At 36.4% G+C, this 15340-nt stretch overlaps 1 long non-coding RNA gene across 1 annotated transcript; it reads right to left on the bottom strand.

Moving 5' to 3' along the window:
• Window positions 1-827: 827 nt before the first annotated feature.
• On the bottom strand, window positions 828-8218 carry LOC128659382 (uncharacterized). Its single transcript, XR_008402356.1, has 2 exons — window positions 8082-8218; window positions 828-1399 (listed from the first exon to the last, which is right to left on the bottom strand). It is a non-coding gene; the product is annotated as an uncharacterized LOC128659382 (long non-coding RNA).
• Between the last annotated feature and the right edge of the window lie 7122 nt (window positions 8219-15340).

Here is a 15340-nt window from a genome sequence, read left to right as displayed (position 1 = left end):
TCGTGTCTACTCAACGTTTGATAAATGTAGCTCTCCGCTCAGACGAGATGACATAAGAAGTCTTATCTATGTGGTGAGGTTACTCTAACAATTTTAAAAACACACATTTTACCTTTTAGAGATGTTTATCTCATAATGGCCTAAATTACAAGTGGATCGCTAATTTATCGCACGCCCTTAAATGGGAAAATGTTGCCGTTTGTGGGCGTGCAATAAATAACCAGCCATTACAAGTGGCTGGTTATTACTACTTCGAGATTGTGGTAGCAATTAGCACTTATAAAATTAACCAGAGATCAGAGCAGATATTTTGCACTCCACTTGTAATCTAGACCTATGTGGGGTTTTGTATGTGAAGGAGAGAATCCTACTTTACAATTTAATGATTTAAAAAAAACTCAAAGAATTTGTGTGATTTCTCTCTCTGGCGGCGAGTTTTTGATTGTCATGCCTATTGTCTTAAGGGTACATTATAATCCTTTAGCAAAGCTTATCTAGTGTTTTTTTTTTTTTTAACCAAAATTCACTATTAATACCTATAGGAATTTTCTAGAAAAATAATTTTAAAAGTGGCTCTAAAAAATGAGACTATAACCTTAATGTGGAGAAAAGCAGAATTAGGTAAAAGTGTAGATTGAATTACTTATGAAACTTTTATTTTACTGTATTTTGAAGCACCTTAAAGGGATGTGATGGTCAAAATTAAAATTTCAAGGACCAAATAGCTCATGCCATTTTTAACAATGTTCAGTTAACCTCTATTATAAAATTGTACTCCTATCACATGGTATCTTCTATATACAGTATATATATATATTTCTTGAGCATTACATTATTATTATTGTTACAATTTATTTGTATAGCGTCGCAAAATTCCGTAGCGCTGGGTACAATGATAGGGATATTCAATGTCAAGGATTTAAAAAAAATACAAAACATAACAAAACTAAACAAATCTGGTACAGGCGGAGAGCTCACAGTCTGCAGGTTTAGGGTGCAGAGACATAAGGTTAGGGGCAGCTTGTCACATCGGTTGTAGTTGCAGCAGTGAGTCAGGCAGTTCAAGAATTATTTTGGTTAGGATAAGAGATGGAGGAGAGATGGTAAGCCGCTCTGAATAGGTATGATTTTAAGGAGCGTCTGAAGCTATACATTTATCAAACAAGTGTATCGTGTCTTGTGACTTATGTGAATACTAATCTTTTCTTCAGGGTCTTGTAATTAACCCTTAGATGTTTCAGGTGGTCTGTCATCATGCTCTGAGATTTCTGCATTCTGTTTTTGAATTTGACTCTTCTGATGCTCTAATGATCTATTTTAGTTGTTTTAATGTTTGATAAGTCAAATGTCGTTTGGATATGACTTTGCTTTTTCATTTGTATTTTCATCTCAATGGCACCTGTAAAAAGAAAACGATAACAAAAAGGTAAAGATGTGCACTTATTAATTAATGTTTCATGTAGTTAACAAAAGGCTTGAGCGTTGCAGCATCCTCCATATCCACTTCCTCCAACTTGTTGAATTATCTGGAAGGAGTGGGCAATAGTATTTAAAAAAATATTACAAATTTTGCTTCCATATAGTGCTCAGGATACGTCGTCACCAAAGGACACCAAGAGAATGAACTAAATTTGATAATAAACATAAATTTGAAAGTTTGTAAAACTGCACACTCTGTCTAAATTATGAAAGATTATTCATGACTTTCATGTCCCTTTAACTAGGATAATTTAGTTTACTTCTCAGTTTGATATGTAGCCTGTAATGACCAATAGAACATTACAGTTTGTTGCTTCTGTAACTATAAACCATACTGTGTTTTTAACCTATAGGTTTTTACCATTACAGGTCCTGAGATTGACCCCTACTGGTATGTGGGCCGTGGAGTTCGACCAATTGGCCGGTTTGGAAAAAGACAGCTACAAAAACAGAGCAGCTTGCAGCCATTATTAAATCATCTTCTTGAACTGATCATAAACCATTTGAAAAAGCAGGAAGGACTTGATTTATACAAGGCACTGGAAAATGGAATCTGGTGACATCTTTGTTACTGTCAGATTTAAAACTGCTCTATAAATTGCTTAATTAATTTATTTTAATATTATAATTTTGCTACTAGATATTCCATGTGTTGCTTATTCTTTGCCAACTCAAACTCCCAAAACTGCAGTCAAGTAATGACACTGGATATTACTGTATATAGGAAGATGAAACACACTTTAAAGGGACATTGTAGGCAAGAAAAATTCTACCAACAACATCTAAATATGTTACATTTGTTGCCATCAAAATGATAATCGAAATCTATTTAAGTTTAAATTGAAATTTTCAGGAAGTACTCATTTAAACATACGTTGTAAGCAATATCCATTGTTCAGTTTTGGATAGGGACAGTTCTCAGAGAATTATTAATTCACAAGGACATGCCGATAAAATTCTGATAAAAAAAAATATATATAATACATATTAAAATCCCATCTTTTAGATACCAGAAAAAAATAAAATGAATACAATGTCCTTTTAAATATACAATTCATACGTAATATTTCTCATATTGGGCAACAAATTGAACTATATTTGATGCATGTTAATTTACCAAGTTATGCCTACTCATAGGTAAGATAATGAAGTAGTTTCCAGCAATTTCATTTGTAGTACCATACAGCATACATGTACATATTATACTGGTATCAACTTGAATTTCATATCGATGAATTAGGTGATTCTGAAGTGATTATTGGTTTCAAAGAGCACACTTGTGTTTAAGTGACCCCACAGGAAATAGCATTAATAAACATAACAAGGCAGTAATAGACAAATGCTACTGTGAAAATGATCTATGAAAATTAAATTATCACAAGAAAGGTTTAATGTCCTTCTTTCTTGGCTTACAAATATAGGCATTCACCAGATGTGGTTTCTCACAGTATTGCAAAATAGAGGAATGGGCAACAGCCAGGTGAATCCCAGACAGGAGTGCATGTGTAGCTAACAAAACCCTACACTAATAGTAAATCTGTTAAGCAATAAAAAAACAACAACAAAAAAAACATTATTTTTAAATGTATATGAATATATGTTTTGGACTTCAAATTGTTATTCTTTTTATCTGGCCAGGAAGTAGGGATCATCTTGCCTAAAGGACCTAAAGTCACAGAATCATTTGGAATGGAGCTAGACCAACTGACCCTAATGGTATCAATGACAGCTCACTTAGCAATAGTTTCAACAGGAAGAGTCATTATCTATAGACACCTAAAACTATATCAGGTTCATCTATTCCTAATGCTGATATGAATAAACATCTACCTGTGACATTCCATGGATATAAGGAAATAATATTTTGATACCTACCAAAACTACAAGGAGAAGGATGGGTGATATCAATAATAAATTATAGCATTGGAAAAAAAAAGAAAATATGTCAAACTTGTATTACTTGTAAAACATGTCAATAATTTACAGCAAAAACGTTGCCAAAAGAAAGGACACTCCAGAAAGTATACCCTGAAAATGTAAATCACAAAGAGAAATGAAATGCTAATTTGTGTTTTGTAAAAAATAATAAAATCAGAACATCTTTGTCCACCCACACCAATGAGCACAGATTATGTACCTCTTAGGTGTTTCTAGAGAAATATGTACTACACCAGCTGTGGCTTAGATTCCAATGTACTCAAATTTCTGCCCAATGGTTAGCAATTTGGTTATGGCTGGGGGTTCAAATTCAAGCCTATTCAAGTCCATTAATCACCCCCACCATAACCCTATGCTTTTGATGAGGAGTATTTGACAACCGTTTTTAAATCAATTAGTAAAGCCCTTAAGAGTTTCTTCTTCATGTTTTTTTTTCTATTTCTTTAACTTTGCCCTAGTGAAAGCTAATTATTCATATTCTTAGCACCTATAAACACTTTAGGATTGATTACAAGTGGTTTAGCATGATTGAAAACCTTGCGTAAAGGAATGGGACAAAATTTAAATTGCACTAAACACAACATAAAAATATTATTAAAATACACACCCCAAGGCCTGAAAAAAGGCAAGGAGGTGGTGTTGGTATTTTACTTCCCTCACTTTGAACCCTTCAACAAATACAACCCATCTTTTCCCTCACATTTTCTTTCTTTGAAAACCAACATGATTTGCTTACTCACTCCTCTCTCTCTATGTGTTGCAAATATATATTGCCCCCCTGGCTCCTCAACTAAATTTTTTTATTATTTTGCATCCTGGCTACTTTATTTCCTCTCCTCAGATATCCCTGCCATCATTCTTGGGGATTTAAACCTCAATGTCAACTATCCCTCTGACCCTGCTTCAAAAAAATCTTCTCCAGCTTACTTCCTCTTACGGTCTGTCTCTATGGTCTGACTTTCCCACTCAAAAAGATGGATGCTGCCTTGATCTGATTTTAAGCTATCAATGCACTCTCTCAAACTTCACAAATTCCCTCTTTCTGACCATCATCTCCTCACTTGTAACATCACAGCACTTCATACTGCCCTCCCTTCTTCTAACCCTCATACCAAACTCCACAGAAATCACTTGATCTGCAACATATTTCAAACACTCTCAAACCTCTGCTCTCTTCCATCTCCTTTTCCTGCCCTGACCAATCTATCTGTCACTATAATTCCACTTTTACAGAGGTCCTTGAGAATTTGGCACCTCCTACCATAGCTCAAAAGTCATGCACTCATCCTCAGCCCCGGCATACTCCTCTGACACGCTTCTTAGTTATCCCCTTGAACCCCCTTAGCATGTAAGCCTACGAGCCTAGCTGCTTTGTAGATCACCTTCATGAGACCTGATTTACAACAGTGAAACTTCTGGCAGGGCCCTCTATCCCGTTGTCTCCCAAAATTAATAATTTGCAAATTAGACCCATGTTTTTAGCACTGCAGAATCTGTTGGTGCTCTACAAACAACTAATAATAAAAAAACAAAAAAATACATGTACTGTACATTCATATATACACTATCTAAAATAAATATATATCTACTCTATTATTGCACTCAAATACCTCAAAACCATAAAAATAATTTTTAATCAATTTCAATTTCAATAATGTGTTTTAGTTTGTTTTTACTGTAAATATTTTACATTGCAATGTTCTTCACATAGGGGAAAATTATTATGAATTTTTTAATATATATTCCTGTATATATCTGTATATACAGTACCTATACCTATATATATATATATATATATATATATATATATATATATATACACACACATAGATAGATAGATAGATAGATAGATAGATAGATAGATTTTTATATATATTTTGCAAAAGAATAATCGGATATATACATTTTCTTCTATGTGAAGTACATTGGAATATAAAATATTCATAATTCATGTTGAGTATAGCACACTTGGTTACACGTGGCCTATGGTGGATCTTGAAGCATTTGTCTTGGTGCGGATGTTGAAAAGAGGACCCTCTAACCATGCTGTTGCAGGTTATGCAATCACCACATTGATTATTGACTTAAGCCATGCGGTTTTCTGATAGCATCTTGCAGGGTCAGCCTCAACCAAAATGTCCCTTAGGTTACATGCTTGATGAAATGGCATGTTTTAGAATCAAGGGTTAGTAACCTCAACAAGTTAGATATACCTATTACATTTAAATTAGAGTATGATCCGATATTGCGGATCATGTCCGCCACACATTGCAAAATAAAGACAGTGTACGCTGTCAGCATTTATCATTGCACCAGCAGTTCCTGTGAACTGCTGGTGCAATGCCGCCCCCTGCAGATTTGCGGCCAATCAGCCGCTAGCAGGGGGTGTCAATTAACCCGATCGTATTAGATCGGATCAGGTCGAGTTAGGTCTGCCTCTTCAGAGCAGGCAGACAGGTTACGGAGCAGTGGTCTTTAGACCACTGCTTCATAACTTGTGTTTCTGGCGAGCCTGAAGGCTCACCAGAAACACGGGGCTGCAAGCTCCATACGGAACTTGATAAATATGCCCCTTAATCTGCACTTTTTGGATCTGAATATCCTTTTCTTAAAATAAAAAAATATAAGCATCTTTATTAAAAAAAAAAAAATTATAACTGCACAAAGCAGTTATAAAGGGTTAAAGTGAGGGGATGTGGGGTGGTAGAAAAAAAACAGCACTGATAAGTCTATGGACACTGTGTTTTTACTGTAAATATATATGTATATGCTTATATACATATATATTTATGTGTTAATATGTGTATATACCCCCTGCGCTTATATATATATATATATATATTTATGTGTTAATATGTATACATATATATTTATGTGTTAATATGTGTATATACCCCCTGCGCTTATATATATATATATATATATATTTATGTGTTAATATGTGTATATACCCCCTGTGCATATATATATATATATATATATTTATGTGTTAATATGTGTATATACCCCCTGCACTTATATACATATATATTTATGTGTTAATATGTGTATATACCCCCTGTGCTTATATATATATATATATATAGCTTTACATAGAGCATATACTGACATAAAGTTATATATCAACATTGAATCAATATCTATAGAGATGTGAAATTGTATATACAGGGGGAATACAAAAGTTAAGAAAAGACAAAAGTGTGGACATAGGCTTACCTGTGTACCTATGTATAAAGAATGTGGAATATACAATGTAATTGACTAAATGAAAGTACATTACAAAAAATTTTGATAATGTGTTAAGAATCCAGAGTCCACATTTAGTCCAGAATTAAACAGGTTCTGGACTAAATGTGAACAATAGTTCTGGACTAAATGTGGACTCTGGATTCTTAACACATTATCAAAATTTTTTGTAATGTACTTTCATTTAGTCAATTACATTGTATATTCCACATTCTTTATACATAGGTACACAGGTAAGCCTATGTCCACACTTTTGTCTTTTCTTAACTTTTGTATTCCCCCTGTATATACAATTTCACATCTCTATAGATATTGATTCAATGTTGATATATAACTTTATGTCAGTATATGCTCTATGTAAAGCTATATATTTCCCCTGTCTGTTCTCCTACACTGGACACTGTCTGTCTGTTACCTAAGCCCCCCTCATGATTTTTACAACACCTCCTCCTCTTCCTGCACTGTCTTCTTAGCTATTCTGTGTTTTAAGATACAATCTGTAAATTCCATTGAATTGGTTAGTATTGCTTCAGACTTGATAAAGGAAGGAACTCTTCCGAAAGCTTGTCATCTTATAAATGTATAGTTAGTCCAATAAAAAAAGTATCATTGCTCAATGCAATACTCTTGTTATTTTGATATCTATATATATATATATATATATATATATATATATATATATATATATATATAGACACACACAATCAAAGTAGAGTCCTTAGCTTAGCAACAGGTAAATTGCCCCCCTTAGGCACACTAGCTGCTTGTCATTAAATGTAAATGTTGGTCTTGAATATAACTTTGCAGCTTAAACTACCTGGCTTAATGAATACAAAGCTTATCAGCACAGATGCACAGTTCCAGCAGCACAACACATGCCGCTGCCATTCACACTATGTAATGTCTCCTTTCCCTGGGGAAGGAGGAAGGAAAAAGGTTACGGCTGCTAATCAAATCAAACAAAAAAACAAACAGCCAGCTATCTAAGCCAGTTATTTATTACTACTAAACACACAGGCATTTTAAGAGAAATTAGCAAGCAAGGAAAAAGCAAATTGGCAGCAACGGGCTCCTCTTTCTGCAGCCAGCTTGCAGTTCTCTATATGTTGTGACTCGTGGGCTCCATAAAAAGAGGTATTTTTTTCTAAAGCAGACAGGCAAATCAGGCTTTATTAGCTCAATAGTTCACTCAGAAAATAAATCACAGTGAACTATTGAGCTAATAAAGCCTGATTTGCCTGTCTGTCTGCTTTAGAAAAATACCTCTTTATGGAGCCCACGAGTCACAACTGCAAGCTGGCTGCAGAAAGAGGAGTCCCGTTGCTGCCAATTTGCTTTTTCCTTGCTTGCTGTGATCATGGATGGTGTCATGGTGGAGACAGTTAGAGCCTATAATGACCGATACAGTAAGGTATTACCTTCTCAATGCTGTGACACCACCGTCCCTGGGTCATGCAGCTCTTATGCAGTGGGACACTAGATATTCGTGCAGCTCGGGCTTAGTATCCCCAGAACACCCACTGGCTACTGGATGTGCCCTGAGCAGCACTCCTGTAACTTGCTTCCTATTCCTGGCTTGTGCAGTTGATCATCGCAGCCAGCAAAAAAAAAGACAATTTTAAAAAAGTGCTCCCCCTGCTGCCCGCCCATAGAAATGGCCCAACTCGCACACTGAACATTGTGCGATTAAGAAAGGTATAGGTTCTGTTAAGGGTAGCGCAGCAGGCACATAGAAAAATTGTGCAAAGGTCTATGGCAGACTATACCTCTCTACCGCACGTGCAGTAAAGAGGTATAGAGGTATATAAAAGTATTTTTTTTTTAATGAAACTGGACAGTCTAGGCTGGAACATTTTTTGGCTGAATAAATATAATTTTTTCAATAGGGGGCTATTGGAGAAATTATATGTATTCAGCCAAAAAAATTATTTTCTTTCTTTTTTTTCTTTTTCCTTTGGGGCTTAACGTGCGGCTGTGCTCCTATGGAGGTGCCTCCACTGCTTAAGAGTACAGTACTTGTGTGGTAAGGTGGATATTCCAAAGACCAAGTAGGAAATAACAGTGTAAATCCTATTGCTCCTTAAAGTCTTTTTCAATAATGGTACAAACAAGCGAGCAGGCTTCTACCAAAGTACCAATGTTGCTGCTTTCTGTTAAAATGGATCATTCAATATCATCCGTCAGAGCGTATCAAAAGCAAACAAAAAACATAGCGCAACTCGATTCAAGGTGAAACATTTTTAATACACAATAGTAGCCCTACTAATAATTGCACTTACAGGGGAATTAAAAACAAGCACATCTGAAAGTATTTGTAACCTTGGTTAACCGTTATCCTCTCCTGGATATCAATTGCTGTTAGTCTGATAAAAAAGAGCAAAGTGTTCCTAGAGGAAGCACACCTCCACAATAGAGTGTGTGATACAATGTCCATTACAGTGCCGCTCTCCAAATCAATGCTAATCTTTCCTACGCGTTTCATCTGCAAAGTCCAACTTCATGGATATAAGCATTAGCTATATTAAAGGTACAGTCTAGTCAAAAATAAACTTTCATGATTCAGATAGGGCATGCAATTTTAAATAACTTTCCAATTTACTTTTATCATCAATTGTGCTTTGTTCTCTTGGTATTCATAGTTAAAAGCTAAACCTTGGTAGGCTCATATGCTAATTTCTTAGAACTTAAAGGCCGCCTCTTATCTGAATGCATTTTCACAATTTTTTCACAACTAGAAGGCGCTAGTTTATGTGTGCCATATATATATATATAACATTGTGCTCATGCCCTTTAAGTTACCTAAGAGTCAGCACTGTTTGGCTAAAATGCAAGTCTGTCAAAAGAACTGAGAAGGGGGCAGTCTGCAGAGGCTTAGATACAAGGTAATCACAGAGGTAAAAAGTATATTAATATTACTTTGTTGGTTATGCAAAATTAGTGGAATGGGTAATAAAGGGATTATCTATCTTTTTAAACAATACAAATTATGGTGTAGACTGTCCCTTTAAAGTGTAGGAATTATACCAGAGCATTTATAATGCTGGAGTGGGAAAAGTAATAATTGAAAAATAGTAGTTCAAAAAATAGATAATAAAGACTAATATTTCTAATAGCAAAGGTATATTGTGGACTCTAGATTTCAGAACAGCATAAGTGTGTTAAACCATTAGTCTGTTAATTTATTCCCACAAAGGATAAAATACATATTCGATGTGCACATTTAAAAATATATAGTAGCGTTTACAAGAAGAGTATAAATGTACTTTTGTATACTAAACATTTAAAATAAAGCAACTGGGTATCAATGGCACCATTAAAATACGTATAAAAGCAGTGTGTGAGCACCAAATATTACAAATGTCCCAGATAGAAACAGTTATAAGCTCAGAGTGGAGCTGTCGAACAGCTCCCGTAATGAGAGATAGGATATTAGCAAAGGACTTAGCTTGTCTTCATGGGTATAGAATGATCCTGAAACAAAGCCACTAGGTGTGAACTCCGCCTCCCACGTCACTCAGATTCAAACGGGGCTTTCCTTTCCCTAAACCGTCTCTGTATGTTACAAAGGTAGAGGTTAGGGTTTGCGGCAAATAGCACAGTTAGTAACCGCTCCGGTTCTCTCCTATTGATGTTAGAGGCTCATAACTACTCGGATTCTAGCCTTCACCCAATTTGTAATTCCTAATTGATGCTTACCAGGACACAGAGTATGTGCTGTTGTGAGCAATATTTGTATATCTCCACAACCAACACATTTCACCCTAGAGGGCTTTTTCAAGGCCTGGAGAGATGTGACTAAATGCTTCAAGTTGATTGGTCAGAAGTTGATTGACAAATCCTTAAAGAGATATTCTCATTTCCGCATACAAGCATCTGAAATGGCAGCAATGTTTATTTTCTGAGGCTCCTGTATGCAACCTTCTCGAAATTGTTCATAAAGCATACAGTCCAGCCTTTCATAAACTGTTTCTAAAGCTTCTAGTACATCCCACTATAATAAAATATATTATGAGTTGTCTTTAAGGGATATTCCTCTTTTAATAAATACATACATAATGTCCTTCCAAGATGAGCCTCAGAAAATAAATATTGCTGCCATTTCAATGCTTGTCTGTGGAAATGAGAATATATATTTAAAGATTTATCAATCAACTTCTGACCAATTAATTTGAAGCAGGGGGTATATCTTTATCCCTGTAGGCACATCTCTCCAGACTTTGAAAAAGCCCTCTAGGGTGAAACGCTTTGGTTGTGGAGTATATTACAGTATATTTATTTTATGAATTAATAGGAGAGATGGAACTCAACTGCAGAAATTCAGTAAATTAGGTTTTGTTAGCCATTAGTAGCACTGAGAAGCTAAAGACTGAACTCAGAGCAACTGATACTTAGGCTATAATATAATATATACAAAGATCACCTTAACAAAAATGTAAAGGTTATAAAGTGAACAGAACTTGCAATTCTGATATTGGTATATTAGGCTTTGCCCAGCTAGCTCCCAGTGACACAGAAATAACACAAATCTTGGGTGTAGGCAATATTCTGATAAGAATTCCCAAAGTTAATTAATGTCCATGCTTCATAACTTGCAATTCTGATTTAGGTATTTTAGGCTTAGCCCAGCTAGCTCCCAGTGACACAGAAATAACTCAAAATTTGGGTGTAGGCAATATTCTGTTAAGCATTCCCAAAGTTAGTTAATGTCCATGCTTCATATAGGAAATAACATAAGGGAATGTTAGGAGAATGTCTTTTTAAGAAAAGATGTGTTGTGCTTGTTTAGATAACAACTGGTATTCAGTGCAGTAATATATACAGTGAGAGGTTTCCTTAACAAGACTTAGAAAGTAAATCCTGGATGAAGGAAGTAATTCAGCAACTACTCACAGTAAGGATGACAGGAGCAGCATGGAGGTTAGAATGAATACGCTGTTAGGAGATTCACAGCACAGCAGACTGCAGACAAAGCAGATTGATCACACAGGGAACCACTCACTGTGAGTCAGGCAGCTACACACTGACCGGAGCTTTGCAGCACAGCTGAATCCTCACAATGAAATGTTTGTGGAAAGATATGATATACTTCAATAAAGGTTCTTCAGGGTTAAAGCTGAAATGAAATACTGTAGTAACAATTCCAGAAATCGAAGAGACTGTAGATAAATGGCTTTAATTCAATCAGGACAAATCCAGGAGATGCAACTTCTAGGATTACCAAATACAAAATACTAAAGCAGGGAAAAATGGGCGTGTCAGGTTTAAATAACCTTGCTCACAAGGTGAAGTTGAATTAAAGGTACAGTAGCTGAAACATGAGTTCTGAAAAAAAAGACATCCATTACATATCCCCCTCCTCAAGACAGCATCCCCGGAGCTGCAAATCTTGGACGATCCGGATGTCACTTGTGAAAAAGTGATACCAGACGTGGTGCTTGAACCAATGTTGACGGCTCCCAAGAATCCTCTTCCGAATCGTATCCTTTCCAATGGATCAGATATTGGAGTATTCCCTTATGAATCCTAGAATCAATAATAGAATCTACTTCATATTCCGTGTCTGGATCTACAAAAGTTTCAGTTTCAGGAAGCTTCCTAAGTTGCCGAGTGTCCTGATAAGGTTTCAATAAAGACACATGAAATGTAGGATGTATACGAAATGATGGTGGTAGATCTAGGGTGACTGCATTTTCATTAGTGATTCTTGTGATAGGGAAAGGTCCGATGAAGGTAACACTGAGTTTCTTGCTTGGAGTGCTAAGCTTAATGTGTTTTGTGGATAACCAAACCTTGTCTCCAACTTTGTAAGTTGGTGGTTTACATCTTCTCAGGTCATAATAACGCTTTTGGGTTACTTGTGCACCAGAAATGTTATTCTTAAGTCCCTGAAACAAATCAATTAAAGAGTTGGTGGTATCATCCACTTGTGGACAAGAGTTATCAGGTTGAGGATGTAACTGGAAAGTGGGATGATATCCATAATTTGCGTAAAAAGGAGATCTCTTGGTTGTGGAATTCTCTGAGTTATTATAGGCATATTCTGCCATAGGTAAATTTTGACTCCAATGGTGTTGTTGTGATGAACAATAACATCGTAAAAATTGTTCTAACCACTGGTTGACTCTCTCGGTCTGCCCATTAGTCTGTGGGTCGAAAGATGTACTGCATCGATGTTCTATTTGCATGTTTTTACAGAGCTGCTTCCAGAACCGAGATGTGAACTGTGTCCCCCTGTCAGTTAGAATTTCTTTGGGTAAACCATGTAATTTTACTATATGGGTAAGAAACATATTGGCTGTTTCAGTGGATGTAGGTAATTTGTGGAACGGAATAAAGTGTGCCATTTTTGTTAGAAGGTCGACAACTACCAGAATAGTGTTATAGTTGTTCGATGTTGGAAGATCTACAATGAAATCCATTCCTATAGTGTTCCATGGTCTATCAGGAATATGTAATGGCGTAAGTAATCCGAATGGGGGTCTTCTGTCAATTTTAGTGGTAGTACAAACTGGACAAAGAGAACGTAATCCCTGACTGAAAGTTTCATGGAAGGCCACCAGTAAGTTCTGGAGATTAATTTGGTTGTTTTATTAATTCCTGGATGCCCTGCCATGGGAGGGTCATGATGGTCCTGTATGACAGGGGTACATAAAGAAGTTGGGACATATATCTTTCCTTGATAGTAGCGAAGTCCATCTGAATGTTTCTCAACATTGAATTTTGAAGGTACTTCTTCCTAATTTTGTATACTTTTCAATTGGTCTGTGAAACTTGGGGTGAGTCCTACGATATGCTCAGATGGAATGACTGTAGTGGGTTGACTTACAGTGGAAGGTCTACTCTCCATTCTAGATAGGGCATCTGCCTTTCCATTTTTAGAACCAGGTCTGTAAGTTATGTGGAGTTGGAATCTGGAAAAGAAAAGACTCCAGCGGAGTTGACGAGAGGATAGTGTCCTGTTGGTTTGCAAGTATTTGAGGTTTTTGTGGTCTGTGTATACCAGAATAGGGTATTTAGTTCCTTCAAGTAAGTGTCGCCAGACCTCCAAAGAATTTTTTATCACTAATAACTCTTTCTCCCCGATGGGGTAATTCTGTTGTGCTGGTGACATTACCCTGGAGTAGTAAGCAACAGGATGAATGGGACTTTCAGGGTTTTCACGTTGAGATAGAACAGAACCCACGGCATAATTAGAAGCGTCAACTTCCAAAATGTATTGTTTATTTGCATCTGGGAACTGTAAAATGGGAGCTTCACAAAATCTGTCCTATAAGGAGTTGAAGATATCCTGTTTAGTTGAATCCCATGTGAAGGATGTTTTACTACTGGTGAGTGTGGTTAAAGGCTTAGTGATTTTTGAATAATTTTTAATGAACTTCCTATAATAGTTCACAAACCCTAGGAAGCGTTGTAAGTCCTTCTTGGTGGTGGGAGTTGGCCATTTTCAGATGGCCTCGACCTTAGCTTGATCCATCTCAATTCCATTTGGACTAATGTGGTATCCAAGAAAGGTTATTTCTGTTGTATGAAACTGACATTTTTCTGGCTTTGCATAGAGATGGTGTTGCCGCAGTCGAGTAAGGACCCATCTAACGTGTTTTCTATGGTCGTCTAAATTGTCGGAATAGATCAGGATGTCATCCAAGTAAATCACAATGCATATGTCTAGTAGATCCCTGAATATATCATTGATAAAGTGCTGGAAGGTGGCTGGGGCGTTACAGAGCCCAAATGGCATCACGGTGTATTCAAAAAGGCCGTAACGGGTTCTGAACACCGAGAGCCATTCGTCCCCTTCTCTTATTCTTATTAAATTATAAGCACCTCGTAGATCTAATTTCGTATATATGCGGGCGTGACCTAGACGTTCTATGCGTTCTGGTATCAGTGGTAACGGGTACCGTTTTTTAACTGTGATTTTGTTCAGTTGTCTGTAGTCAATTATAGGTCGGAGTGACTGGTCTTTGTTCCGTACGAAGAACATTCCCTCTGCAGCAGGTGAGGTGGAGGTATGAATGAATCCTTTTCGAAGATTTTCAGAGATGTAGGTTTTGAGATGTTTCAATTCAGGAGTAGACAACGGATAGATATGTCCATATGGAATAGTTGACCCTGGTATCAACTCTATCGTATTGACGATGAGGTGGTAAATTCTCAGCTTCAGATTTGCTGAATACATCATGAAAATCCTGGTATTCTGTTGGTAACGAATTATCTGCTAAATGGCAGATTGTGACCTGAGGGAAACAAGTATTTTTACAGTATTCAGATTGAAATGTGATATCTAAACTACCACAAGATATGGTGGGTTGATGAAGCTGTAACCACTGTAACCCCAATACTATGGGGAATAATGGTGAGGGTATTACATCAAATCTGATATACTCTACATCAGGGGTGTCCAAACTTTGCTTTCCAGAGGTTTTGGAACTACATTTCCCATGATGCTCAGCTAGATAAAATGCTGGCTGAGCATTATCGGAAATGTAGTTCCAAAACCTCTGGAGAGCAAAGTTTGGACACCCCTGCTCTACATGGTTTGAGTTAGAGGTTACTTTGAGAGGAATTGTGTGATAAGTGATGGGTCCTGTATTTATCAAAGAACCATCAATAACTCTGATTGAGATGGATGTTGCTTTTAACATAACAGGAATTTTATTATTCTTAACAAGTGTTG

Source organism: Bombina bombina, chromosome 5 (genome assembly GCF_027579735.1).
Source record: "Bombina bombina isolate aBomBom1 chromosome 5, aBomBom1.pri, whole genome shotgun sequence".
Taxonomy (NCBI): Eukaryota; Metazoa; Chordata; class Amphibia; order Anura; family Bombinatoridae; genus Bombina; species Bombina bombina.
The sequence above is the reverse complement of the archived record's forward strand: the minus strand, read 5'-3'. Positions and strand labels throughout refer to the sequence as shown.